The sequence below is a fragment of the Lynx canadensis genome, chromosome A3 (assembly GCF_007474595.2).
Source record: "Lynx canadensis isolate LIC74 chromosome A3, mLynCan4.pri.v2, whole genome shotgun sequence".
Taxonomy (NCBI): Eukaryota; Metazoa; Chordata; class Mammalia; order Carnivora; family Felidae; genus Lynx; species Lynx canadensis.
This window is the reverse complement of record NC_044305.1, coordinates 110207205-110234697: the sequence shown is the minus strand read 5'-3', so window position 1 is coordinate 110234697 and position 27493 is coordinate 110207205. Positions and strand designations below refer to the sequence as shown.

The 27493-nt window shown below is 42.0% G+C and overlaps 1 protein-coding gene across 2 annotated transcripts in view; it reads left to right on the top strand.

Moving 5' to 3' along the window:
• The first annotated feature begins 19282 nt into the window (after window positions 1–19282).
• The window catches only part of VIT (vitrin), a 105743-nt gene continuing 97532 nt past the window's right edge, over window positions 19283–27493 (top strand). Inside the window, exon 1 of one of the 2 annotated variants that reach the window (XM_030311316.2) lies at window positions 19283–19544. The gene's annotated coding sequence lies outside the window, so the exon portion shown is untranslated. The remainder of the gene's footprint in view (window positions 19545–27493) is intronic. The other variant, XM_032592699.1, reaches the window with a different exon arrangement.

The window sequence follows — 27493 nt, the reverse complement described above, 5'->3', positions numbered from 1 at the left end:
AAATGCCAATCATAACCACAATAAGGTACCACTTCATACGCACCGAGATGGCTAACATCAAAAGACAGACAATAACAAGTGATGACAAAGATGTGGAGGAATTGAAACTTTCACGCAATGCTGGTGGAAATGTAAAATAGAGCACTCACTTTGGAAAATAGTTTGGCAGTTCGCCAAAATGTTAAACCTAGAGATACCAATGACCTGGCAGTTTCATTCCTGGGTATCTACCCTGAAGAAACGAAGAAATATGTATACACAAAAACTTGTACATGATTGTTCATAGCAGCATTATTCCTACTAGGCAAAAAGTGGAAACCCAAATATGTGCATCAACTAATAACATTATAAACAAGATGTGGTATGTCCGTCCATACAATGGAATATTATTTCTCCATGAAAGAAATGAAGAATTTACATATGTTACAGCATGAATAAACTTTGTGAATGTGAAGCCTAGTGAAAGAAGCCAGTCACAAAAGACCATATATTGTATCATTCCATTCATATGAAATTGTAGAATAGGAAAATCCATGGAGACAGAGGCTGGGGGGAAGAGAGAACAGAAGTGACTGCTAATGGATACTGGGGTTTCTTTGGAGGATGATAAAAATGTTCTAAAATTAGATTATGGTGATGATTGCACATTAACCATCAAATTATACACGTTAAGCAAGTGAACTTTCTGGCATGTAAATTATATCTCAATAAAGCTGTTCAAAAAAAAAAAAAAAAGGAGTGGGGCGGCTGGGTGGCTCAGTCGGTTAAGCGTCCGACTTCAGCTCAGGTCACGATCTTGCGGTCCGTGGGTTCAAGCCCAGCGTCGGCCTCTGGGCTGATGGCTCGGAGCCTGGAGCCTGCTTCGGATTCTGTGTCTCCCTCTCTCTCTGCCCCTCCCCCGTTCATGCTCTGTCTCTCTCTGTCTCAAAAATAAATAAAAAACGTTAAAAAAATTTAAAAAAAAAGAGAAAAGAATCTGAACTTCAACTTACATGCCTCATCCTTCTTATCAGTTCCACCTTCCAGTCATTACCATTCTTAGGCATAGCCAAATTTCTCTCTGGCTCAGTAATAGTTTGACACTTTCCCCCAAATTCCCACAGCTTATAAAGAATTCGGTACCTGCTAACTTTCCGCCAACCTCTTTTTTCCTTCCTGCTCTTGATTTCAGCATTGGTTTGCCCAGTTTCAATCTTATTCATTACCCCATTTTCTGATCGTGCGCTATTTGCTCTGCGGAAAAATTTACTACGTGCCCCTTAGACTTTCATTGTTTAACAACGTCTTTCTTTGTGCTGCCTGCCTCTTTGCAGACGTCTTTGAAAGCAGGAAGAGGGAGGTTTGTATCTTTCCATAATGTGTTCTTATGCCTTTGCCTATAGCTCAAAGGTTGTAACATCACAGATTATGGCTGTAAAATACAAAACTTGAACAATAAACTTATAGGACCAGTTGTTTGAGAGACAATGAAATGCATATTGTATAATCTTACTTAAGAAAGACGCTTTCTTTCACTTCTTCACCCCCAAACTCCCCTCTGCAATTGAGAATGAGGCATAATGGAGACATTTTCCAGAAGACAGCATAAAAACAGCTCTTTGTCCCCATTAATAACTTCCACAGAAATATTCTTCCTTACTGCTCCTTCCTAAGCCTACTAGTAACCCCACATTGATTCATAATTATAACTCTTCTAAAGTTCATAGTTTCTATGTATGGGCACTTCTGCAGGAATTCCCAGAGTATTGACTAGGCAATGGGATAGGTGGGGTTGGGGGTGGGGACAGAAGATCTCCTTTGCTTCCGGGGCGGGGGGAGGGGTGGGCGCTGAGTGGGGATCATACAGTGATCATACAGTAATCATACAGTAAAGGGAATTTTTGCTGAAGGAGTAAGTTCTCTAGATAGGAGGACCGGATTAGGGGTTGAACCAATTGTCCAAAAAAGATGGAGAGTAAATAGCAACCTGAATTCAGCAGAGAGAGACTGGGAAGCTTGATGGAGAAAGCCCATCTTTTATTCTTACCAACCTATTCATAGAGATGCTAAACATTCAGCTGGCGTGAGCATTAAATAATCAGTTTACTGTTTTTTAAAGTAAGCTCTCACACAGCCGTCTCTTCTATTTTTATGATTTTATGCATGTGCTTTGATATTTTTTCTATTTCTTTCCCCCATTTTCTCTCAAGAGCCTACTCCTGACCACGAAATGTAATGATGGTAAACGTACATTTCTTCAAGATAGCATAAGATGCGGTTTACATTTTTGTTTCACTTTGCCCAAAGGGGGGTTATTTTCCCTTTTAAGGTGTTTCCAACTACAAAATTAGGGGAAGAGGGAAGGCAGGCCACACATGGAAAATTTGCACCCTGGTTGACTTGAGTTCACTTTTATATTTAGAGCCAGGAAGCTTGAATATAAAACAAATTGCAATGTGTTTGGCTATTGTGGTAAGAAATAAGCTTTCCTCTGCTGAAATAATAAAATAATTTACCATTAAAGAAGTTTTCTTTAATGATAATAGTCTTTCCAAATCATACATTTTACTTTTTTTTTTTTTTTTTGTCTCAAGACGCATCTTAATTTGCTAACCAGGCAGGATAGCCATTGCTGTGGAAAAAAAGAGACACACTCCATGCCTACCCTGTGTCTGATGTGCTATCAGAAGTCTAGAGCTTGGGGTCAGAGACCCTCACATGCAGAAAAGAGGTTATTGGCATATGGGAGAAGAGAAAACCATGGGAACCAATGGTTCACCTAGGAGGGGTGTGAAATAGAGAAAAGGGCCCAGGACTGAGCCCTGGGGACACCAACAAATACAGGGAAAGCAAAGAAGGAAATGCCAGCGAAGGAGATGGAGAAGGAGTAGTCAGGTGGGACTGTGGTGAGGTGTAATAATGAAGTGGAACAAAACCAGAAAGGACGCCACCATGCTATCAGGGTAGCTGCAAGAATAGGAATATTTCTCAAAGGAAGTCATGTTGAATATGCTGAAAGGTCAAGAAAGAGGTGGACCAGAAAGTGGTCATTGCAGTTGACCTTGTGGAGGTAACAGGTGGCCTTGGGAGGAGCAGTTTCAGAAGACTAGCAGGGACTACAGGGTGGGGGAGAGAATAAGAAAGTGGGCACGATAGGGGCACCTAGGTGGCTCAGTCGGTTAAGCGTCTGACTCTTGGTTTCAGCTCAGGTCATGATCTCACAGTTTTGTGAATTCAAGCCCCGCGCTGAAGTCAGGCCCTGCGCTGGCAACACGAAGCCTGCTTGGGATTCTCTCTCTCTTCCTCCCTCTCTACCCCTCCCTCCCTCACGCTGTCCCTGTCTCTCTCAAAAGAATAACCTTTAAAAAAAAAGAAAGTGGGCACTGTAAAGATGGACAACTTTCAAGAAGTTTGCATGTGAAGGGGAGCAAAGCTTTGAGGCAGTAGCTAGGTGGGAATATTGAGTCATGGGAGAAAGATTTCTTTTTTGGCTATTTTTCCAGATAGAAGTTTTAGAGCATGTTGGTATGCTGATGAGAATGTCTCAGAAAAAAGAGAAATTGATACAGTAAGACAGAGAGTACCATACTGAATAGTTTCACTGCCCTAAAAGTCTTCTGTGCTTCCCCTGTTCATCTTTCCTCCCTAACTCCTGACAACACTGATCCTTTTACCGTCTCCATAACTTCGCCTTCTCCAGAATGTCAGATTGTTGGAATTATACAGCATGTTGACTTTCTCATTTCTTTTTAGCGCTGAATAACATTCCATTGTTTGGATGTACCAAAGTTTATTTATCCATTTACCTCCTATAGGCCATCTTGGTTGCTTTCAAGTTGTGGCACTTATAAATAAATCTTCCATAAGTCTCTACGTGCAGACTTTTGTGTGGAGATAACTTTGCAACTCAGCTGAGTGAATGCCAAGGAATACCACTGCTGAGTCATTTGTGAGAGTATTTTTGATTTTGTAAGAAACTATCAACCTGTTTACTAAGTGACCGTACCAATTTTCATTCCCACCGCGATGTGTAAGAGTTCCTGTTGCTCTACATTTTTACCAGCATTCGTTGTTGTCAGTGTTTTGGATTTTAGCCATGCTAACAGGTATGCAATAGTATCTCATTGTTGCTATAATGTGAGACGCTCTTATGACATATGACGGGGAGCATCTTTTCATATGCTTATACGATACTCATATATCTTGTTTGGTGAAATGTCTGAAATGTCTTCTGCCCATTTGTTTTTTTAATCAGGTTGTCCACTTTCTTGTTAAGTTTTAAGTGTTCTTTCTATAGTTAGCATAGTAGTCCTTTATCAGGTATGTCTTCTGCAAACATACTCTCTCAGTCTGTGGCTAATCTCATTTTCCTGACACTGTCTCTCCAGAGTAGATGTTTTTAGTTTTAATGAAGTTCGGCTTATCAAGTCTTTCTTCCGTGAGTCATGCCTTGGGTTGTATTTCAAGGTCACTGCCTTACCCAAGGACATCCAGATTTTTTTTCCCTGTGTTACCTCCTAGTTTTACAGTTTTGCATTTTACATTTAGATCTATGATTCCTTTTGAGTTGATTTTTGTGAAAGGTGTAAAGTCTGTGTTTAGATTTTTTTTTTTTTTTGCATGTGGATGTCCAATTGTAGCACCATTTGTTGAAAAGCCTTTTCTCCATTGTATTGCCCTTACTCTTTTGCCTAAGATCAAAGTTGGATCTTTATGTGGGTCTATTTCTGTTCCATTGATCTATTTGTTTATTCTTTTGCCAACAGCACACTGATTTGATTACTACAGTTTTATCCTAAATCTTGAAGTCAGGTAGTTGGTCCTCCAACCTTGTTCTTGAGAACCCTGCTTCACTTACACTTCTTATGCTCTGGCACACAAAAGCTATAATCTGCCTTTGAATGTTACATACCTGTGACTCTGTTTGCCAAGTCAATTAACTTTTTACAATTTCATCATCAACTGAGAATTCCGCAAGTACATTCTCATACTGTTGCTATGAATTAAAGAGAGCAAGAACTCTACACAACTGAAGTCTTTTTTAAATCCTCAAAAATACCAAATACAACAAACCAAGGAATTAACTTCCATAGCAGAACAACATGTAGTAGACTGCTGGTCGATTCAGTGAGTCCGTCGCTCACTTCACGAAATAGAAGAAATTCTAGTTTGGCTTCTTAGGTTTTGCATGTAGAAACAAATACCTACATTTAGTGGTCACGCCTTCAGTTACTACAAGAATTTCACAATCAAAATCCATGGCTTATGGGTGAAAGGCCCTTTGCAGATTCAAATTCAAAAACCGATTCTACAAACTGGTTATTTACTGAGATCCTCGAGCTAATCGAGCTAATCGTGTCAGAGTAAAAGGAAGCGGTCAGCAATTGTCTAGTGAATCTCTGATAAGTAAATTAAGCCATTCCCAGGCAATAAAATTTCTATTCTGTTTAATGGTAGCTTTGCTGTTGCTGCTGCTTCTTTTTCTTCTTCTTCTTTTTGCACAACAGTCTGGTGTTTAGTAAACCCCACTTATTACACATGTGCTCAGACAAAAATATTAACGTTGTTTATTATTTGGTAAGCTACAAACAGGAACATTAAAATATGATATCTCTATCTCCAAGAATTTATTTATTTAACAAACATTTATCAATTTCTGCCTGTATTTCAGGCTCTGTACCAGGCCCCAAGATTAGAGAGAGGAGCAAAACCCAGCTCCTGGATTCAAGTTCATGATATTCACAAATAATTATAGCAAGCGACACATACCCTAATGTCTTCTAGAACCTATGGAAACACGAGCAGGAAATGATACAGAAATAGAGTAGGATGAGCAGGAGTGCGCTGGGCAGAGTCTGGGAGGAAGGACATTCCTGGCAGAAGGGCTACACCTACAAACACAGGAAGGGGTCATCTCACACAAAACAAATGGAGCAGATAGTCCTGTCCAGGCTGCACCCAGGGAACAGGAGGAGAGGGTGGGAAACAAGCTGAGTAGGTCAGTGGAAGCATCCTAGAATTCACATGCCATGCCCAGGAGTTCAGGCCTCCTCAAGGAGTGGGGAGCCACCCAAAGATTTTAAACAGGACGTCATCAAATTTATGCTTACAGATTCCTCTGGAAACAATGCAGAGAATGGATGGGGGAGATGAATAAGACTGGAAGCAAAAGAACGAGTTAGGAATTTATGTAATTGTCCAGAGAAAAAATAATGGGCGCAATGGAATATTCTTTAGCCCATAAAAAGAAACAGAGTACCAGGATTTGCTACAACATGGGTGAGCCTCAAAAACATTACGGTAAATGACAGGAGCCGATCACAACAGGCCACATACTCCGTAATTCCATTCATGAGAAATGTCCAGAACTGGCAAATACATAGAAGTAGAAAGTAGGTTCGGTGTCAGGAGGCGGAGGGATGGGGAGAAGGGTGAAGGGGTGCTCTTTGTGAGGTGGGATGATGAAAATGTTCTAGAATTGACTGTGGTAATAGATGCACAAGTCTGTAAATCTACTAAAAGCCATTGGATTTGTACACTTTGAAGGGTGACTTTATGACATGTGAATTGCACCTCAATAAAAAAAAATGTATATCTCTTTAGGAAAAAGAATGAGGCTGGAACGAGAGTGGTAACGATTCCTTGATTCTGTCCTGTGGAGCTGGGTGAATGGAGCCAATGCAAATCAGGACAGGAGATTCAGAAGGATGACAAGCCCCTGTCTGGCCATTTTGGCTTGAGGTTCCGGTGAAGTATCGAGATGGTGATGAACCATAGCTAGGGGAAGTCATGAGAGAGAGTCCGGAGATAAGGATTTGAAAGAATTCAGCCTATATTTTGTACTTAGATCTGTGGAAGTGGACACCACAAACTAAGATGGGCACATGGGCCAAGAGAGCAGAGGCTGGGGGTAGGCCTCTGAAGGGAAGTCGTGTTGAAGGAACGGACAGAAGAGGTGCCCTCCAAGGAGGGTGAGAAGAAGGTGTCAGAAAGAAAAAGGTAAATAGGTACCCTAACACCCACGGAGTCCAGTCATATCACTAACTCAAGTGTTTCAAAATACTGGGAGCATCTCTAAATACCTGACTTTGTTAAATGAGGGAATGTGGTGGTCAGGTGTGTCCACCCCGGACTTGGGAAGACTGTGGTGGCCCTGGGGCTCAAAGCCTGAGCTGGACATGCCCCTCCCCCACTTCTGCCCGGTGCTCCCCCTTCACCTGGTTGGGAACATCATAACCTCTTCACCTCGCCATCTGCATTTTCCCTGTTCTGCTAATGAAGTGGTAATGTTCGACTTTCATCATAATGAGAATCCATTTAGTTCAAGTGCTTTGTAATTAATCTTTTATGCTAATTAATCCTTTCCTACACTGGTATCTCACAAAACATGGGAAAACAAAACATTTCTCCTACAAGTCCATTGAATTAAGCTTCTTCTATCTAAAAGGAGGGGGGGGGGGAATACAGCCAGACAAATCAGGCCACAGAAAACCTCCCTTTGCTGAAAAACAGACTCTCCAGTCTGCATTAAATTTTGCATTCAGAAAATTGGAAAAGAAAGTTCCTCCGAACCCTACCCTCCCCCCTCAGTTAGCAAGGGAACCCTTGTCAACTAGCTTACGGTCTAAGAAAATAAAAAGGGTTTTCAATACTCACTTTTATATCTAGTCGGGATTTCTTTATTTGAATTTTAAATGTGGAATTATCAGCAAATGCTGCCAAGGAAAGTGCTCCACAGTATCTCCTTTATTATTATCTTTCAGGCAGTAAATAGGCCTTACATGTAAGCCCTGCTTTATGATTTTAAACAATCTCTTTTACATATTTTTCTGTTCTGATCCTCACAGCAATGTAGGTAGAAACAGCACAGTCAAGGGAGAGGCTGCTGACCCTGTTTCTTCATCTATTTGGCCCTGGATATGTCACTCTCTCTACCTGGGTTTTCTCATTTCAAAAATGATTGCTACTCACTGGGGTGGCTTGAAGATTAACCAAATTCGTATCTGCAAAGTGCTTAGAACTCTACCTGGTATTGGGGCACCTGGGTAGCTCAATCGGTTAAGCATCCAACTTCAGCTCAGGTCATGATCTCACAGTCTGTGAGTTCGAGCCCCACATCGGGCTCTGTGCTGACAGCTCAGAGCCTGGAGCCTGCTTCAGATTCTATGTCTCCCTCTCTCTCTGACCCTCCCCCGTTCATGCTCTGTCTCTGTCTCAAAAATAAATAAACATTAAAAAAAAAAAAAAAGAACTCTACTTGGTATATAGGAAATGCTCACTAATTATTATTTTTTTCCAAAATATGAAATTTATTGTCAAATTGGTTTCCATACAACACCCAGTGCTCATCCCAAAAGGTGCCCTCCTCAGTACCCATCACCCACCCTCCCCTCCCTCCCACCCCCCATCAACCCTCAGTTTGTTCTCAGTTTTTAAGAGTCTCTTATGCTTTGGCTCTCTCCCACTCTAACCTCTTTGTTTTTCTTCCCCTCCCCCATGGGTTTCTGTTAAGTTTCTCAGGATCCACATAAGAGTGAAAACATGGTATCTGTCTTTCTCTGTATGGCTTATTTCACTTAGCATCACACTCTCCAGTTCCATCCATGTTGCTACAAAGGGCCATATTTCATTCTTTCTCATTGCCACGTAGTACTCCATTGTGTATATAAACCACAATTTCTTTATCCATTCATCAGTTGATGGACAAATATTATTAATATTGTAGTTACCATCATTATCAATGTTTCCCAAGACCAGAGGCACAGAAGGGCAAAGCTTCTCAAATAATACATAATAACTAGGATTAGAAGTTCTGATGCTTTGGAGCGCCTGGGTGGCTCAGTCGGTTGAGTGTCTGACTTCAGCTCAGGTCATGATCTCATTGTCCGTGAGTTCAAGCGCCTTGTTGGGCTCTGTGCTGACAGCTTGGAGCCTGGGGCCTGTTTAAGATTCTGTGTCTCCCTCTCTCTCTGCCCCTCCCCCATTCATTTTCTCTCTCTCTCTCTCTCTCTCTCTCTCTGTGTCAAAAATAAACATTTTAAAAAAAATTAAAAAAAGAAGTTCTGAAACTTTCCACTGGGCCACTGAGCCAATACCAAGCAAGGTTTGGGGCACAACCCAGGACCTTAGTGAGCACTGGGGAGGATGCTGGGTGGTACCAAATCAAGAATGTGCTCTTTGCCAGGAGTGCTGGCAAAGCCCTGCCCATCTCCCTACCCGAGTGAGAGCCAAGTTCTTTGCAGGGAAAGCAGCTCCAGCCGCTCAGGGAAGCAGCATAAATTATGCTGTTTATTTGCCTTGCTCCTAGATATGACCAACACATCTCTAGTTTTCCCTTTAGGATACACTCATAGATGGGGAATTCTTGAGTCAAAGATTACAAACTTTTTTCCGCTTCATGGAACAGCTTGCCAAATCGCTTTCTGAAATAAGTACAACAAATTTGGTTGTACCAATTCTACTGCTTGCTCTGAGTAGCAATACCCATACGAATGTCGAATATTTAACACATCTGTGCCAAGTCGACAGGCTGAAAATGGTGTTTCGGTATCATTTTAATTTGTATTTATTGACTGTCCAGATAAGGTTAAATGGGTGTTTATTGTCCATTTACAGTGTGTGTGTGTGTGTCTTTATGTCATTGGCCTCTCTTTCCATTTGGTGGTTCTTTTGAGGTTTACTTAGTGATTTCAACTATTGTAAAATTTTTAACATTTATTTATTATTGAGAGACAAATAGAGACAGAGCACGAGCAGGGGAAGGGTAGAGAGAGGGGGAGACACAGAATCTGAAGCAGGCTCCAGGCTCTGAGCTGTCAGCACAGAGCCTGACGTGGGGCTTGAATTCACGAACTGTGAGACCATGACCTGAGCCAAAGTCGTAGGCTTAACCTACTGAGCCACCCAGGTGCCCCCGATTTTAAGTATTTTTATGTTTTATGAATATTACCCATTTGTCGTATTTCTTACCAATATGTTCTCCCACCCATTTGGTCATTGGTCTTTTAATTCCTTCATGGCGTGCATGTGGATTTTTTAAAACCATATCATAGTTTTATTGGCAATGCTGTTAAACCTATCAATCTTTTCTTTTGTGATATCTTCCATGGCTTTCATGCCATTTCAGTCCCATCCTGTCACATCTCAGACTTGGCTCTTTCAAACAGAAGCTCTATTCATTATACCGCTGATGGAAATGTCCGGGGCCACCTTCCCATAGCATAACTACCACCACTTGGGCCACCTCCATCCAGATGCAGATCACCTGTATGCGCTTTTCCAAGTGGTAACCTGCCATCTTTTTCTACATTAAGACCCAAACATTACGACAAATACATTTTTAAAATATATTTATTTATTTGAGAGAGAGAGAGAGAGCACAAGCAGGGGAGAAGCTGTCAGCACAGAGCCTGATGCAGGGATCGAATGCACAAACCATGAGATCATGACCTGAGCTGAAGTTGGAGGCTTAACCAACTGAGCCACCCGAGCGCCCCATGACAAGCATATTGATCTGTGTGACCTGGGCTTTGGGCAGGCATTCTTGGAGTCCCTTCCATAAAGAGACCCAGGTCCTTTTTCTCTACTGTTTTAAGGCACTCTGAGCCTGTCCTTTCTGCTTGTGGCAGGAGTTTGGTTCATCTCCCGGTGCTGCCCCTTGCATTGCACCCCACCAAGGCCTGGCCTCCCCCTGCTTCACATCCACATCGATTCACAAGCTGGCACAATTGGGGTCATTGGAAAACCTTAATGTTTGCTATGCACTTTTTCTCCAGAGCAGTTATAAATATTACTGAAAGGATCTGATTCCTGAATACTGTCTCTGATCTTGTCCAGAACAAGGCCATATCATCGTTATTATTAACAACAATTTGTGCAGCAATTCAGAGATTACGGGGTATTTTCTCAATCAACTTTACCCCCTTGCAAATTATCTTCCTCATTTTACAGAATGAAGAATCTGACTGCCCAAGTAACTCATTTGAGGATAAGGAGCCAAAAGATACAAATACGGATCTCCTGACACAAATCTGATGTTATTTCTACTAAAACTTGTTATCCAATTTTAATCCAATTTTCCATTCATACGGTACCTTTTTTCCTTTTAAAAAATTTATCTCTTCATATTAAAATAATTCCAGATTTACAAAAACGTTGTAAAAATAGTACAAAGAATTTCTGTATACTCTCTACCCAGCTTCCCCAAATACTAATATTTCACATACTTACAATTATCCAAATCAAAAAATTAACATTAGTGCAACATCATTAGCTAATCTTTGGACTTCGTTTAAATTCCACCAATTTTCCCATTAATATCCTTTTTCTGGTCCAAGAGCAAATCTGCACTCACACGTTGCTTTCACTGTCCCATCTTTTTCTCTTTTAATGACATTTCATGACTGTGACACTTTTGAGAAGTACTAGCCAGTTCGTTTGTAGACCGTTCCTCTATTTGGGTTTGTCTGATGCGTCCTCATGGTTAACGTCAGTTACACATTTTTGGCAAGGATCCCACAGAAGTAATGTTGTGTTCTCAGGACATCCTGTTAGGAGCATGTAGTATCATTTGTCTAAACACTGATGATGTCAATTGGGATCACTGGGTTAAGTGGCATCTTCCAGGTTTCTCCACTGTAAAGATATTATTTCCCCCTACTTAATTAATAAATATCTTCTGGGGAGATACTTTGAGGCTCTGCAAATATCCTGTTTCTCATCATCTTTTCACCGACTACTGTGCTATTTGCTGAATGGTTTTCTATTTCCATCGTTCTTCCTTTATTAGTTGGAATTCTTTTGTACAAAGAAGCTGTTCCTCTCCTGCATTTATTTTTCTTCAATTAATTATTTATATTAGTACAAATCCCCAAATTGTGATTTTATTTAATGTGTTAATTCATTAATACCATTATTTGGTCCGTCGTCCAAATTGTCCCGGATCTGGCTATGGAGGGTTCCTCCAGTCAGCTCCTGCATCCTTTGACATGTCGCCATCATTTTTCTCACTTACCGGCTCCCAAATGTTCCAGGCACATCTTGTACTTTCCCACCCTGAGCCCAAGAATCAAGTATTTTCTAAGGATGTTTGATTCTCTTTATTGAAGAATGATATTTAGAAACCAAGCTTTTGTTCTACATATGCTCATTGGTAATGAGGTTTTATTGCTTCTACGCATTCTCGGGAGGCAAAGATATATGTGCACACACACACACTCTCTCTCTCTCTCTCACGTAAATTTCTATATTGGTAAATAGAGACAGTGCTACTCTTTCGTTGCTAGTTTTTCTTTCCTTTAATAGACTTCTCTGGTTGAATTGCATTAGCTAACATCTCTAGTACAGTGGAATAGTAGTAGAGATAGTAGGCATCCTTGCTGATCTTAGTGGGAATGCCTCTACAGTTTCCCCGTGAAATGAGAGAATGGATTCTAGGACTAAGGCAGATATATTTTATCACGTTAAAGTATCTACCAGTTCTTCTTTTCTTCAAAACTTTTATCAGCAAGAAGAAACCTGAATCCAGAAAGAAGGCATGGGAAGAAAGACACAGAGGCAAACACTGATAAAGGCAAACACTGATATCAGAGGACACTGATAAAGCGTGCCAGTGTATCAACTATGACAATCTCCACGCCTCTCTTCATTCACACCCTTGCCATAGCCTCTTTATGGGTAGAGTCTTGTATCCTGACCCCAGACTTTGGGCTGGCTCGTGAAACTTGTTCTGGCCAGTGGGATGGGCCAGACATGACAGTGTGCCAGTTCTGAGACCAGGCCTTAAGACTCCTCACACATTTCCTGTTGCCCTCTTATGACTCTGCCATTGCCGTGAGAAGCTCCTCCCCTGTATAGCTGCTGCCCTGCAGCATAGGCACCAAAATACATACCCGTAGAACGGAGGCCCCGCCAGCCAACCCCCAGACCTGCAGTGAGAAGAGAGCTACATAGCACACCGCGACCAGCTTAGATCAGCAGAGCCCCAGCTGGCCAGTGTTCAATGAACCAGTCCTTTATTTCAGACTCCATTTGCTTACGTGGCATAAAAGGGAGATATAAGGCCTATGATCTCCTGCCAAACATTTCGAGCCCTTGTTTTGAATAAGGTACTTTTGTATTTTGCGAATCTGCCAGACCAGCAGCCTTTTTTAATGCTAGGATCTACATTACAGCCTCCTGTTCCAAATATCATCACGTAGGTCTTTGAATCTCTTTTCTGCTATTGCACACACAGTGATTTATCTGCATTTATTTTTTTGTCAATTTGGCCTGGAATATTGTGGGGGTTGTCCAATATTTGATACAGTGATTTCAGCTCATTTCTTTCAGGGAAGCATTTGGGAGTAGTAATCTTTCTAACATCCTTAAACAAACAAACAAAAAAGGCTGAGGAAGATGAGTCCTATTGGTTCACTATCGCCTTTGCACCACTAAGTTTATCTTTTGTATCATAATCAATAACTCCTGTCCAATCTCTAATCAATTTTTCCCTCTGATATACTCCAAACAAACCTTCCTTCCAGTTTCAGAGGTTCTTTTATGTTCTGTGGCAAAATCTCTTTTGGCTACCCATAGTCTATAAGTTATTCACACTCTCAGTTTGGTTCCTTCCATTTTTTAAAAGATATGTTTCTCTTGTAATAACCCCTTTGCTTCTGAAAGACAGCGGTAACATAAATTTAACACAAGTTAATTATGGTAGCAAATTGCCCATGTCGCACTGACAGTACACAGAACAGGTGCACTTAAGCAGCAATGTTCAAAAGTGTCCAGGAAACAGAAATAACACCTGATCATTGCAGTAAGCTTCTACCAAAGGGGGAAAAAAGTCCCAAAACTACTGTAGAGGAGTTCAAGGCAAATCATATTTCTATGAAAAATTGATGGAGCATCAAACACGACGCGGCCTTAGACGTTTCAGAGAGCTTGTGTTATAAAAGGTGTAACTCTTGCGTTTTATACCTGTTCACAGTAAAAGTATCAGGAGTGTCTGAAAAGGCTACCTCATTACTTACTCTTAAATTGCCACCCTGCATTTTTAAAAGTCACATAAAATAATGGACTTGTGGTATGAAGAGGGCATTGATTTCCCTGAGTTCTATCTCTGGAGTGGAAAAAAAAAATGAGGTAGTATTTTAAAGAGCCATCAAATTCAATGTTTACGACAATAATAAAAAACTTTTAATAGAAAATGTTCTAAAAGAGGTTTGAGTTTTTGTGCTGGGTACAGTAAAGACTGGGACACTAAGTTTACGTAGTGACAAACAGTTATTTAGGAAAGAGCCGATGCTTTCAAGCAACCACAGGTGATTTATAAGCCAAACAGAATTTCAAGAAGTAATGCAGGAAAAAACTGAACGCCACAAATTTTGTTCTCAACTAGAAACAATCGAAGAGTTCAGTTTATGCCAAGTAGCAAGCTCAAGGCCACTTACCAGGAAGGTGTGACCTTGTTTTTGTTGAAGTCAAAAGATTTCCCTGAGGCGCCCAGCTTGAGGGTTGAGCTGGTACTATTGCGGCCAGCCTTTAGGTGTGGAAGGTCCAGTCAATTCCCGGCACCCTCCTCACTGGTCCACACAATACTCTGGGACCTTCTGCTATCATGTGTTTTATTCCACTTATCCCAATTCTCCACTCGCATTCCCTTTTCCCTACAGGCAAGCATTCTAATATGTTTGTAATCATGTAGTTAAGACTTACTGTATATCTGGGTGCCTGGGTGGCTCCCACGGTCAAGCGTCCAACTTTAGCTCAGGTCATGATCTCACAGTTCGTGAGTTCGAGCCCCGCATTGGCTTGCTGCTGTCAGCACAGAGCCTGCTTGGGATCCTCTGTCTCTCTCTCTCTCTCTCTCTCTCTCTCTCTCTCTGCCCCTCCCCCAGAGAGTACGCTCACTCTCTCTCTCTTTCTGACCCCAAAATAAACAAACATTAAAAAAAAAACTTTAAAAGGAAAGACTTACTATATATCTATCATGTGTCAGTTCAAAGAACTAGGAATATGTCAGAGACCAGAACAGAGAAAGACCTCTGCCTTCCCAAAGCCTACATGCTAGTGGAGGATGCACAATGAAAAGACAAATAGTAAATATTAAAATGCAATAAGCACTATGAGGAAAACAGAGGGAGTGCTGGGGGGAGAGGCAAGTGCCATTTTAAATCAGGGTGTCCAAGCAGGGCCTCACTCACATCTTGATATTTGAGCAAAGAAGATGAGCATGTGATCCACACAGCGATCCGAGAGAAGCCGTCAGCAACAGCAAGCACGAGGCTCAGAAGCACCAGGGGTCTGCTGAGTATATATTCATTGACTGATAAGTGTTCTTGCAAAATGAATATTGCAGTTTTATGTGCATCGTTTTAATCTTCATAATTGCATTTGTAGTCGTGGGGGCTCTCCAAAGCAGCAGAACCAAGGGGAGAAAGAGAGAGATTTGCTGAGAAATTGGATCACATGGTGACTGAGAAATCTGGGGTCTGCAGTCAGCAAGCTAGACACATAGATTGACACAAACAATGAACCATTCCGATGTTGTATTGTTTCTCATTCTGCTTCTTTCTTTCCCTCAGAGTAACGTTGTTGAGATGAATAGCAGCAGGTAGGCAGGCTTCTAAGATGATCTTTGCCCCTGGGGCATGATTATGTCACAGTTAAGCGGCAAAGCAACATTGCAGATGTGATTATAGTCACTAATCAGTCGACATTAAGATATTATCCCAGTAGGCCTAAACTAATCACAACAACCCTTTATAGGCAGTTTTCTCTGGTTTGTTGTAGAAGAGAAAGTCAGAATCCAAGCATGAAAAGGATGCAACATGTCATGGCTGGCTTAAAGATGGGGGGGGGGGCATGTGGGGAGAAGTGGGGTGACCTCTAGAGTTCAGAGCAGCCCGTGGTTGACAGCCAACAAGAAAATGGGCACCTGAGTGGCTCAGTCGGTTAAGTGTCTGACTCTTGATTTCCGCTCAGGTCATGAACTCACAGTTTGTGAGCTCAAGCCCTGCATCAGGCTCCGCACGGATAGGGATTCTCTCGCTCCCTGTCTCTCTGCCCCTCCCCTGCTCACACACACACACTCTCTCTCTCAAAATAAATAGAAAGAAAGAAAGAAAGAAAGAAAGAAAGAAAGAAAGAAAGAAAGAAAGAAAGAAAGAAAGAAAGAAAGAAAGAAAGAAAAATAAATGAGGAGTTCAATCCTACTACTACAAAGGACTGAATTCAGCCAACAACCTGAACAAACTTAAGGTAGATTCTTTCTCAGAGCGTCCAGATAAGAGCTCGGTCCAGCTGATACTTTGATTTCAGCCTTGTGAGACCCTGAGCAGAAAACCCAGTCATGCCCCACCTGGACTTCCAACCCACACAACTGGGAGACAGGAAACGGGCGTTGGTTTTTTTTTTTTTTTTTTTTAATTTTTTTTTCAACGTTTATTATTTATTTTTGGGACAGAGAGAGAGCATGAACGGGGGAGGGGCAGAGAGAGAGGGAGACACAGAATCGGAAACAGGCTCCAGGCTCTGAGCCATCAGCCCAGAGCCTGACGCGGGGCTCGAACTCACGGACCGCAAGATCATGACCTGGCTGAAGTCGGACGCTTAACCGACTGCGCCACCCAGGCGCCCCCGGGCGTTGTTTTAAGACACTGACTGTATGGTCATTTGTGACCCAGCAATAGAAAATGATCGCGGTAGTGCTGATGTACATTTTACTCATTTTAAAAACACTAATATCATATTTGCCTCACATAGGTAAGGTTCCAAGAACTTTACGAATATTAATTTCCTTGTCATGATGTTATTATATAGGTTTTATTATTTTTCCCAAAAGGGAATTTCTGTTTTATTATGAAACGTATATAACAAGACACTTGCTAGTCTAACCATTTTAAGTTCATTAATGCACTAGCATTAATTACATTCATAATGTACAACCATCAGTATCTACAGTAGTCTCCCTTACCTGTGGTTTCTCTTACCCATGGTCAACCTGGTCTAGAAACAGATGGTTCTTCTGACAAATTGCCAGAGGGTCAATAGTAGCCTAACGCTGTGTCACAATGTGCCTGTCTGTCACCTCACTCTGTTACATTATCTTGTGCCATCACAAGAATACAATACAATGAGATATTTTGAGAGAGTGATCACATTATATAACTTTTATTACAGTATATTGTTATAATTGTTCTATTTTATTATTAGTTATTGTTGCTAATCTCTTACCGTGCCTAATTTCTTTTTTTTTTTTTAATTTTTTTTTCAACATTTATTTATTTTTGGGACAGAGAGACACAGAGCATGAACGGGAGAGGGGCAGAGAGAGAGGGAGACACAGAATCGGAAACAGGCTCCAGGCTCTGAGCCATCAGCCCAGAGCCTGACGCGGGGCTCGAACTCACGGACCGCGAGATCGTGACCTGGCTGAAGTCGGACGCTTAACCGACTGCGCCACCCAGGCGCCCCTACCGTGCCTAATTTCTAAGTTGCACTTTATGGTAGGTAGGTATGCATGCAGAGGAAGAAACATAGTATAGATAAGGTTCAGAGGAAGAAACATAGTATAGATAAGGTTCGGTACTATAGTCAGTGTTGGGCATCCACTACAGGTCTTGGAATATGTCCTCCAAGGATATGAGGTGACCACAGTATTTTTCATCACCACAAATATAGTTGCTTTGAATTTGCATTTCTCTTTGAGCATCTCTTCACATGTTTCTCATACCTTTACATCTGATTCTGCCTTATTCACCAAAAGAAAACAAATTAGGGAAAGAGAAGAAGCTCCAGACTAACATTAGAAGCTAACACAGCACACTTGCCTCTGAATGAGATGGCCTTGAATTTGAATCCCAGTTCTTGCCTCTCTGTCTGGGTTACTTAATCTCTTTGAGCCTTAGTTCTCTTATCTGAGGAATGGGAATAATGGTACCAGCCTCTCTAGATTCTTTTAAGTTTTAAATGAGATGATCTATGATCTATGATCTATCTAATGGCTATCACCATTCCTAGCGAAAGTAAGTATTTGATAAACAGCAGTTATTCAGGTTGGAATGTCATTTATTTCTTTTTTAAAGTTTATTTATTTTGAGGGGGGTGGAGAGAGGTGGAGAGAAGGAGAGACAGAATCCCAAGCAGGCTCTGTGCTATCAGCATATAGCCTGATGCAGGGCTTGAACTCACAAACCATGCGCTCATGACCTGAGCCGAGATCAAGACTCAGATGCTTGACTGACTGAGCCACGCAGGTGCCCTGGGCAGCCATTTCATCTGAACCTCCCCTAACCCTGATGGTGGGACAAGCCATCCTTAGGATGATGGCAGCCCCATTCTTACTACCAATGGTTTTGGCTCAGGGGTTGGTGGAAGAAGAAACAGGACTAAGAAATAACTTAAATGCGGAACCAAATGGAGGCGGGAAAAAGTTCAATAGCATTCCAACCGTAATCTTAAATAAGGGGCAACCTCAGAGCAACAGATAGGGTGGAAAGGCTTCTGGGGGGAGGACTGTCCTCCCAGGCTGCGTGAGTGCACATTCCCCAGCAGGAGGAGAAATGGTTCTGTGCTACCTCCTGCCCTGCTGGAGAGAAGATGCTCGTCATATTGACACACACTTGAATCTCAAGGAGTGCCAGATGGACTCACGGTGTGCTGTTTAAAATGCTGTGATATGCTAATGCCTGTGCATGTTTTGGGTCTGCATTCCTTTCATGTAACTGATGACACCAATAATAACTAAAATCGGCAGATTTCACTGATGATGTGAGCTCGTCACCATCAGTTTTTTGAAACATGAGTCAGGTTTGGCTTCCCACTATTATTATCTTGTGTCCTGTTACTAGCAACATAGACTACAGTCATTTCATTAAGCTTGCCAAAATGCAGAAAGGACCACAGTGAGCTAAAAAATAAAAATTAAAAAAAAAAATAGCATTACCATGTAGGAAAAGTGCTTTTGACTCCAGGAGTGAGAGTCCGGTAGAATCAGGTTGGTCGTGTTGGCACAGTAGTCTTTCCTTATGCAGTTTAACCAGCTGTTTCGTAGCATTTGAAAAAGAAAGAGAAAATCTAATTGCCCCGTGTACAACCTTTTTAAAGGATACTTTTTGTTTCCCGTTTTATCTAGCCTCCTCTCTTCTACTTTTTAGAATTTCTAATTATAGAATTTGCTTACTGAAAATGTGTGCTTTAGGCTAGAGAAGAATATTTAGAAATCCTTACCCCAAAGAAAAGCAAGTGGGAGTGGAAATTTGAAAGAGGACCGCCTAATTCAGCACTAAAACCAGTGTGAGAAGCAGTGTGTGAGGGTGTGTGTGTGTGTGTGTGTGCGTGAGCATGTACGTGTGTGGATGTGTGTGTGTGGCTAAAATGTGCTTTTCAAAGTGCTGAGAGGTTGATGGGAATGTTTGATTAGCTCCTCTGAGAAAAGAGGAAAGTTGCTTGGACCTCTCCTTGTTTCTTCTTTAGAATAATTTGGATGGAATTTGTGATGCAGAAAAGCTTAAAGAAAAAAGGATATCCATTCTGTGTGGTGGAAAATTTTTGAAAAAAAATTGCTTTCTTCAAACAAGGTATGTCTGATGAATTACTAAGCTATGTAGATAGTTTTCTTTCCATACCTTATTATAAAAATGTTAAAATGTATTTCTCATTAAGAAACTATAATACACACCCTGACCAAGTAATCAGTCTGGACAAATTTCAGTCTCAGGAGAATTGGGAGGGAGTGGGGGTAGTTGACATCCTTGTAAACGACTAATATTATGTATATCAACTATAAATAAATTGTGCTGAGATAAGATTAGAACAAGATTTTCACTGTATTTTTAAACCGATTTAATTATGGTTTAAAAAAAGTTGAAAAGTAGGACATTTGTGTAGAACTTTGAAGTAGCTTTAAGTCTCTTTATTATCCTGCCCTTTTTAAACCTTGCTTCCTATAGGGAATGTAACAGAATTGTAACAAGTTGCTTCCAACCATGTATGAAAAGCAGTATGAGAAATGGACACATTGATGCTAAATGAAGAGAAGTTTTTTAGTGCAGATCTATACTTCTCTCTGCTCACATAAATCTTGGTGGAATGTGGCTAGGTGTACAATTGTGTATCCTGTTTCCACTGGAAGCGTTTTCTTAGGCTGAATGCTTCTTTAACTGATAAGCCCAAGAAAGGGCTGGCATTGTTAAGTCTACTATTGTAGCCCAACTTCGCAGAGGGAGAAAGGGTATGAAATCTCTTTTAAGCATGATTTGTGTCAAACTAGTATAAACATGAAATAAATGCCTCAAGCACAGGTTAAACAGAGAGGATAAGATCAAATAACTAGACTCAATGGTTTGCTCTGAAAAACCCAGGCACCTCTGCCATCCCCAAATCGAGAGTAGAATCCCAGATTTTCTTTGGGTGTATTGCAAAAATAAAACCAGGCATTCTTGGCCATGGTGGTTATTCAAAAAATCTGAGCACTAAGAAAATAGCATTTTGCCATTACGTTGTGTTGCAATAAATTTGGAAGCTTTGGTGGTTAAAGTTCTGAGGTTGTTTTTCCCTCCGTCTTTTGAAAGATGAAAACGCCCTGCAGCAAAGCAAGATCAAATGCTATTTGTTTGTGTGTTTCCTCTGTTATGTGTGTTAGTTGCAAGTGGTAGCTAAGCTTCCTCCTCCTCCTCCTCCTCCTCCTCCTCCTCCTCCTCCTCCTCCAGTAGGAAAGCTGGAAGTGCCTTTTATTTATTGAATTAAAATACCCTCTTTTGTAAAAGGGCTTTAGACAAAGAATTGCAAGACTAAAGGGCTGCATTTTTAATTGCAATGTGCTGGTTTCCCAGACTAAGCTTCATTTAAATATATCTTATACCTCACCACTGAAAGGAAACACCTAAGAAACACTGGAAACGCTTACTATCTATCTTCATAGCATTTACTGTATGAATATCGTTTAGAAGATCTAGTTATCTTTTTTGCCAGGTTACTGATTACATGAGGAATAGTTTCTTTCAGACAAAAATACACTGGGTTTAACATGGTTTATGAATAGCATCAGGAAAACAAAAATGCTTGTGCTCTCTCCTCTGTAATTCCTGTAGGACGTATCGCACGCAGAAAAGCAGCGTTGTGCAGCACAACGGTCTAAGCCAGGAGTCCTAAATTACAGTAACAGTTCTGCCCCTACCTGGCTGTGTTACCTTGGGAGAGGTGTGCAACATTTCTTGACTTTTGTTTACCCATCTGAAAAACAGAAGTAGCAATGCCTGCGCACACACCCTCCCAGGGTGGTCACAAGGTCCACTGCTGATTCTCAGCTCCAAATGGGTTTTGAAATGCCCAAAGTCCCATGGAAATGTAATCGTTTTCCCCCCATATTCAAAAACAGATTACACTGGAGGGAGTCACTGGCCTGGAAAGAAATGTTACAAGGCTTCCAGAATGTTACTTGTGCCCATACGCGTAACCTCTCCTTGCTTATTTGGAAGCATGAACCAGGTAGCAGCAGCTACAGCAGCAGCAGTGGGTGCAGGACAGAGCACACAGGTCCGTCAGTAGAAGGGCCTTCTAGCTGTGTAACCTTGGGGAGGTTACTCGACATCTCTGTGTCTCCATGTCTTCACGTATGAAATGAAAAGTTGGACAAGATAGTTAGTCTCTAAGTTTCCCTCCTAATGCTACGGTTCTGTGCACTGGGACCTCTCCCGTGTCAAGACATGGCCAGGCCTCTGTATATTACAAAGTGAAAGAAGTATGGGACCTATGATATATTTAAAATATTTGTGTTTACCTAAGACTTTAACACACACAAAAATGAAATGTACCGTAGTTGCATATTACAGAAATGTAACCCAACTGTGTACACATGTGTATGTGTATATACTATTATATATTACATAATTATATGTATGTAAACATGTGTGTGTGTGTATATATATATATATATAATATATAACAGTTTTATTATGAGGACAGTGTGGTCCAAATTGTATGCCAGACCTACTTCAGTTTTCTAGTGCATTTCTATGACTGTGTGACCTCATATGGAGATAATGTCAAATACCTAAATTTAAGGCCTTGCATGCAAGGCCAAGTTCAAGTGGCCCTCGCGTGCTGCATGGATCCTGTGGGAGTTTGTCTGGCAGGAGGATCTGCCTCTTTTTAAACGTGTTAACCTTGGCAAGTTACTTCAACTTTTTGGGCCTCGGTTTTCTCATCTGTAAAAGGCATCTATCATTAGTGTCTATTAGGATTGTGACAAAAAGCTTCCATTTGTGCTTGATATACCATCAGCACCCAAATGTCAGCAAAAATTTTTTTTTAATTTCTTCTAACGTTCATTTATCTTTGAGAGACAGAGAGAGACACAGTGCAAGCCGGGGAGGGGCAGAGAGAGAGGGAGACACAGAATGCAAAGCAGGCTCCAGGCTCTGAGCTGTCAGCACAGAGCCCAACGTGGGGCTCGAACCCACGAACTATGAGATCAAGACCTGAGCTGCAGCCAGACACTTACCTGAGCCACCCAGATGCCCCCAAATTCTCTTTATTGCATGTGACTAGAACGAAGAAATCAGATCAGCTGTGAGACACATTGATGGTGATACTCTTCAAACTTTTAGCCATTAACTCTTGTGGATGTCCTAAGTAATTAGACTTAGGAAATTATGTGATATGAGTATAATTATGAGAAATGTGTTGCCATTTCTTCATCCAGAAGATATGAGCTAATTAATCAGTCAGCAAATGATAAGCAAGAGAGGCAACTTCTGTGATGTCTGTAATTTGAGAAACCCCAAAGGCCCTCTCTCGTTGCCCAAGAACGTGTCCCTCTGGTTTGCAGAAGGGCATGGAATTCCTGGCCCTCTGAACATACATGGTGTGAGCTAGAGAGCTGCAAAGGGGGCCTGCGACATGTGACACATACGAAAGGTCCTTGTACACATGGCAGTGAGCAGCTTACGTAGTTAGTGCAGAGAAGAGGGAAAGGAAGGAGCGACAGACCGGGGCGAATTTAGGTGAGGCATCAGAAATGACCGTTTGATATAGTGCTGGCTGTTAATTTTAAAACGTTCATTTATTTTGAGAGAGAGAGAGAGAGAGAGAGAGAGTGTGGAGACAGGGAGAGAGAATTTGAAGCAGGCTCCACACTGTAAGCACAGAGCCCGTCAACAGGGGTTCGATCCCACACACCATGAGATCATGACCTGATCTGAAATCAAGGGTCAGACGCTTAACCAACTGAGTCACCCAGCTGCTGCTGGTTGTTAATTTTTAATTAAGTGGCAGGAGAGCATGCCAACGGCCAGGGCCCGCATAGCAGCTCGTCAGCTCAGATCCAGCCCTAACTCCTATTACTTGCCCGCACCCCTGGGCTCACCTGCAGCTAAGCCACTCCAGTTGTGCACCTGTGCCCTGCTGGCCCAACTCCCATCACTGGCTCCACTGCGGTGCACAGCCCATGGTGAGACCCCGAGGCCACAAGAGAGCATAATGACAATCAGGGGCCAGGCACCTGCTAATGCACCAGCAGTTGGGCCTGCCCCACCCCCACCCCGGCCACTACAGGCGTGCCCGCAACCGGCCCCTGCCACCACACAGGCACCTGCAGCTGACCACGGCAGCCCCTGCATGCACGACGCCAGCTCCAGCCATCACCACTGCCTGCCCTCCCTGGTCTCCAGCCTCTGGACCCTGAGGCATCACTAAGGACCCAAAGAGCCCTTGCAGATACACCAAAGTTCTCACCAAGGACTACCCGGTTGTCAATGTTATGGACCCCAGCAGCCTGAGCTGTCGAGACATCATACGTCCTTGGACCCAGAGCCACCACAAGCCGCTACACTTGGTTCCCTGTACCACTAGACCCAGGGTTGCAGTCTGCCCCATCATGCCTCGACCCACAGGTGAAGTCACCTTACCAAAGTCACCTTTCCTTACTGAAGTCAGGCCATGAAGTCCAAAAGAGGTAACCGGACACTGGACAAGGGTATAAGGATCATGAAGCAACAGGGAAACAACATCACCAAAGAAGCGCAGTGAATCTCCAAAAACTGACCCTCAAGAAATGGAGATACATGAACTACCTGACAAAGAATTCAAAATAATTGTTCTAAAGCTACAATGCAGCTAGATAATAACACCAGGAAAACAACACAAAAACAAAATAGGCTCAACAAAGACCTAGACGACATAAAACAGAACCCAAAAGAAATTCCGCAATGAAGAATAAAATTTTAATTAACACACACACACACACACTTAAGTCAGTCTGTGATCCTCTAGGTGAGTTCCTATTTGCAGAACAGGAGAGGAAGGACCAAAATCCAGCAAGATTCCCAGAGCCCCACGTTCACAATGGAGCAAAGACTATTTCAGTTTTGTTTATTGCATTTTTCTACGGTTACCTCATCCGCTAAACAAACAGTCGTGGATACTAGATTTAGAATTTGTTTTTAATCAGCTAGAAAACTTTCCGCTTCAACAGACTGCAAAGCTTGAAGAGATCCTTAGAGACTGCCCATGTGAAATGCTCGGGGCTGCCTGGGAAGTGTACAAAGCAGGTACCAGGTGATGCTCTGAGTTGAGACCTATAAACGCGGCACATCATGTGGCAACCTGCAAAAGGCAAATCCCCCATGCAGATGTTGTGACTCAGCTGAAATCTGCTGCCACATTCCAGTGCTAATATCCTGAGGGAGAAAGGTGAACTGAGATAGTGGATGCCAAAATCCTTTCCTCAAATCTACAAGCCATGGTCTTGGAACAAAAGAAACACTAGTTTGGTTTAGATCCAGTTTGGAGAATATTTTGGTGTTTGTGTTTTATTTTGGTGATACGATTAAAAAAAATGTTTAGGCTCACTTCTACTTCCCATTTCTCGACTAGAGGCTTTCTTCAATTCTTTTTAAAAAGCTAGGTATCATTCCTCAGTCATCTGATTGGTTCGATTGCCCTACAGTCATGTAGAAGATTTTCATGAGAATGGGTGATGATCCTTATAAATCTGAGAGAGTAGGAAGGAACATAAGTGTAGAATCACTCCCTTTCTGGAGCCCTAGAAGAACAGAACTCAATGGGGGTCACAAACCCGTGTGGTTCCTTCACTAACAAGTCGAAAAAAATCAAGCCGTGATTAATCTGAGCAGCATCTTGTTGAGAGAGATTCAGCTGGGTACTTTTCCTCTCGTAAGTCCTCAACTAGAGTCTAAATGGACCCCATTTGAATGCAAACTGGTGCAGCCACTTTGGAAAACAGTATGGAGATTCCTCAAAAAAACTAAAAATAGAACTACCCTATGACCCAGCAATTGAACTACTAGGCATTTATCCATGGGATACAGGTGTGCTGTTTCGAAGGGACACATGCACCCCCATGTTTATAGCAGCACTATCAACAATAGCCAAAGTACGGAAAGAGCCCAAATGTCCATCGACGGATGAATGGATAAAGAAGATGTGGTGTATATATACAATGGCGTATTACTCGGCAATCAAAAAGAATGAAATCTTGCCATTTGCAACTACGTGGACGGAACTGGAGGGTATTATGCTAAGTGAAATTAGTCAGAGAAAGACAAAAATCACATGACTTCACTCATATGAGGACTTTAAGAGACAAAACAGATGAACATAAGGGAAGGGAAGCAAAAATAATATAAAAACAGGGAGGGGGACAAAACCTAAGAGACTCTTAAATATGGAGAACAAACAGAGGGTTGCTGGAGCAGTTGTGGGAGAGGGGATGGGCTAAATGGGTAAGGGGAATTAAGGAATCTACTCCTGAATCATTGTTGCACTATATGCTAACTTAGATGTAAAATAAATAAATAAATAAATAAATAAATAGGCCCCATTTGCAAGAGGATGGAGATAAAACAATGAGGATAATGACGATAATCACGATTGACCACCACTGAACAAAAATAATATTTGCCGACACCTACACAGCTATTCTTATGTGCCCAGACACTGTTCTAAGCCCTCCTCCTATATTCACTCATTTAATCCTAACAACAACCATATGTGGTAGGTTGTTACTATTCCTATTCTGCAGATGAGAAAACTGAGGCACTGAGAAGTTAAGTAACTTGTCCGAGGTCACACGGCTAGTAAGTGATAGAGCTCAACCTCAAACCCACGCGGTCTATTTCCAAAGCTCACATTCTTAATCCTCCAGGCAGCAAGTACACAGGGCCCTGGTTTCCCTGTCACTGCACCAAATTAATCTTTGCCATCCCTGAAAACATCATTTTCAAGCCAACTAAATTTCAGAGAAATTGCAGAGAAAATTCCTTCCTGCAAGTGTAGACACAGAGGTAATAATGATGGAGGGGAGCAGACGTAAGGATCTCACCGGAGAAGCTCTGTCAGGAAGGGAGGTTTTTATTTCTGTCATTCTTAGATGAGCTCCTGATTTAAGAACACTTGTCAGGTGTGCTGGGAAGACCTGATTCTCAGGGGGAAGGCCAAGGAGCAGACCTCATTATCAAGCCCTGTGAGTAGCCAGTCCCCAAAAGGAGTCCTTTATCTTCGCTCGAGGGCTAAGTTAGCTGCGAGTCAGAGAAAGAAACCTATTTCCTAATGACTCAGGCCACTTCAGAAAATCACTTTCCCTGATAAGGGTCTCTACACGGACAAGACTCTAGTAAAAATTTCTCACATTCTTTCCTTCAGTGAGAGAAAGGCTAAAGTTTTGTGTGGACATGTGGTAAAAATTCATAAAAACCACCCTTCGGGCTATAGTGAGAAGGGACTCATTCTGCATTCTTTCTTCTCAGATTTAAAAAGAAAAAGAGAGAGAGAGAGAGAGAAACTATTCCTTCAGGGGAACCCAATGTATCGTTTCCAAGAGATCAGGTCACTGGCATCTCAATGCTAAGTGAATTCCCTCCTCCGGGTTCCTTTGTGTCCCAGACAGAGAAAACAGGCTTTGGAGGTAAAGGTGTGAGTCAGCTTGCCCAGACTGGCTTTGCTTGTATAATAGAGTGAACGAATCTACAGTCCGAAAGGTAAAAGGAATTTGGGGAAGCAGAGATAACACTGAACAACAGAAACAACAAATATTTATTGGGCCACAATCATGTGCTATCCATAATTTTATGCATTTGGGAAGAAGAGTGAAGAAAATAGTCTCTGTTCTCCTAGAGCTTGCTCTGGGGAGCACACAATAAACAGATCCACATGAGAGGTCTGGTGGTATTATGGGCTGTGGAAAACCTAAGAATGTATAATAAGGGGACTGGACAGAGCAGTGAGATGTGGATGACGATGTGCATTGCATGGTTAGATAAAATGTCTGATAAAGGGACATTTAAACAGAGAGAGAGGTGAAGAAAACCAGGGAGCAATCTATGTGGACACTTGGAGGAAGAACATTCCAGGCAGAGAAAAGAGCAAAGCAAAGGCCCGGAGGTAGCACCATGCCTGCAAGGACCACACGGTCTGGAGCCGAAGAGTGAGGGGGAAAAGTAATGTCGTGGCATTTGGACAAGCAGAATGGAGGGCACTATCCTAATGCTTCTCAAGCTCCCCTAGGTGC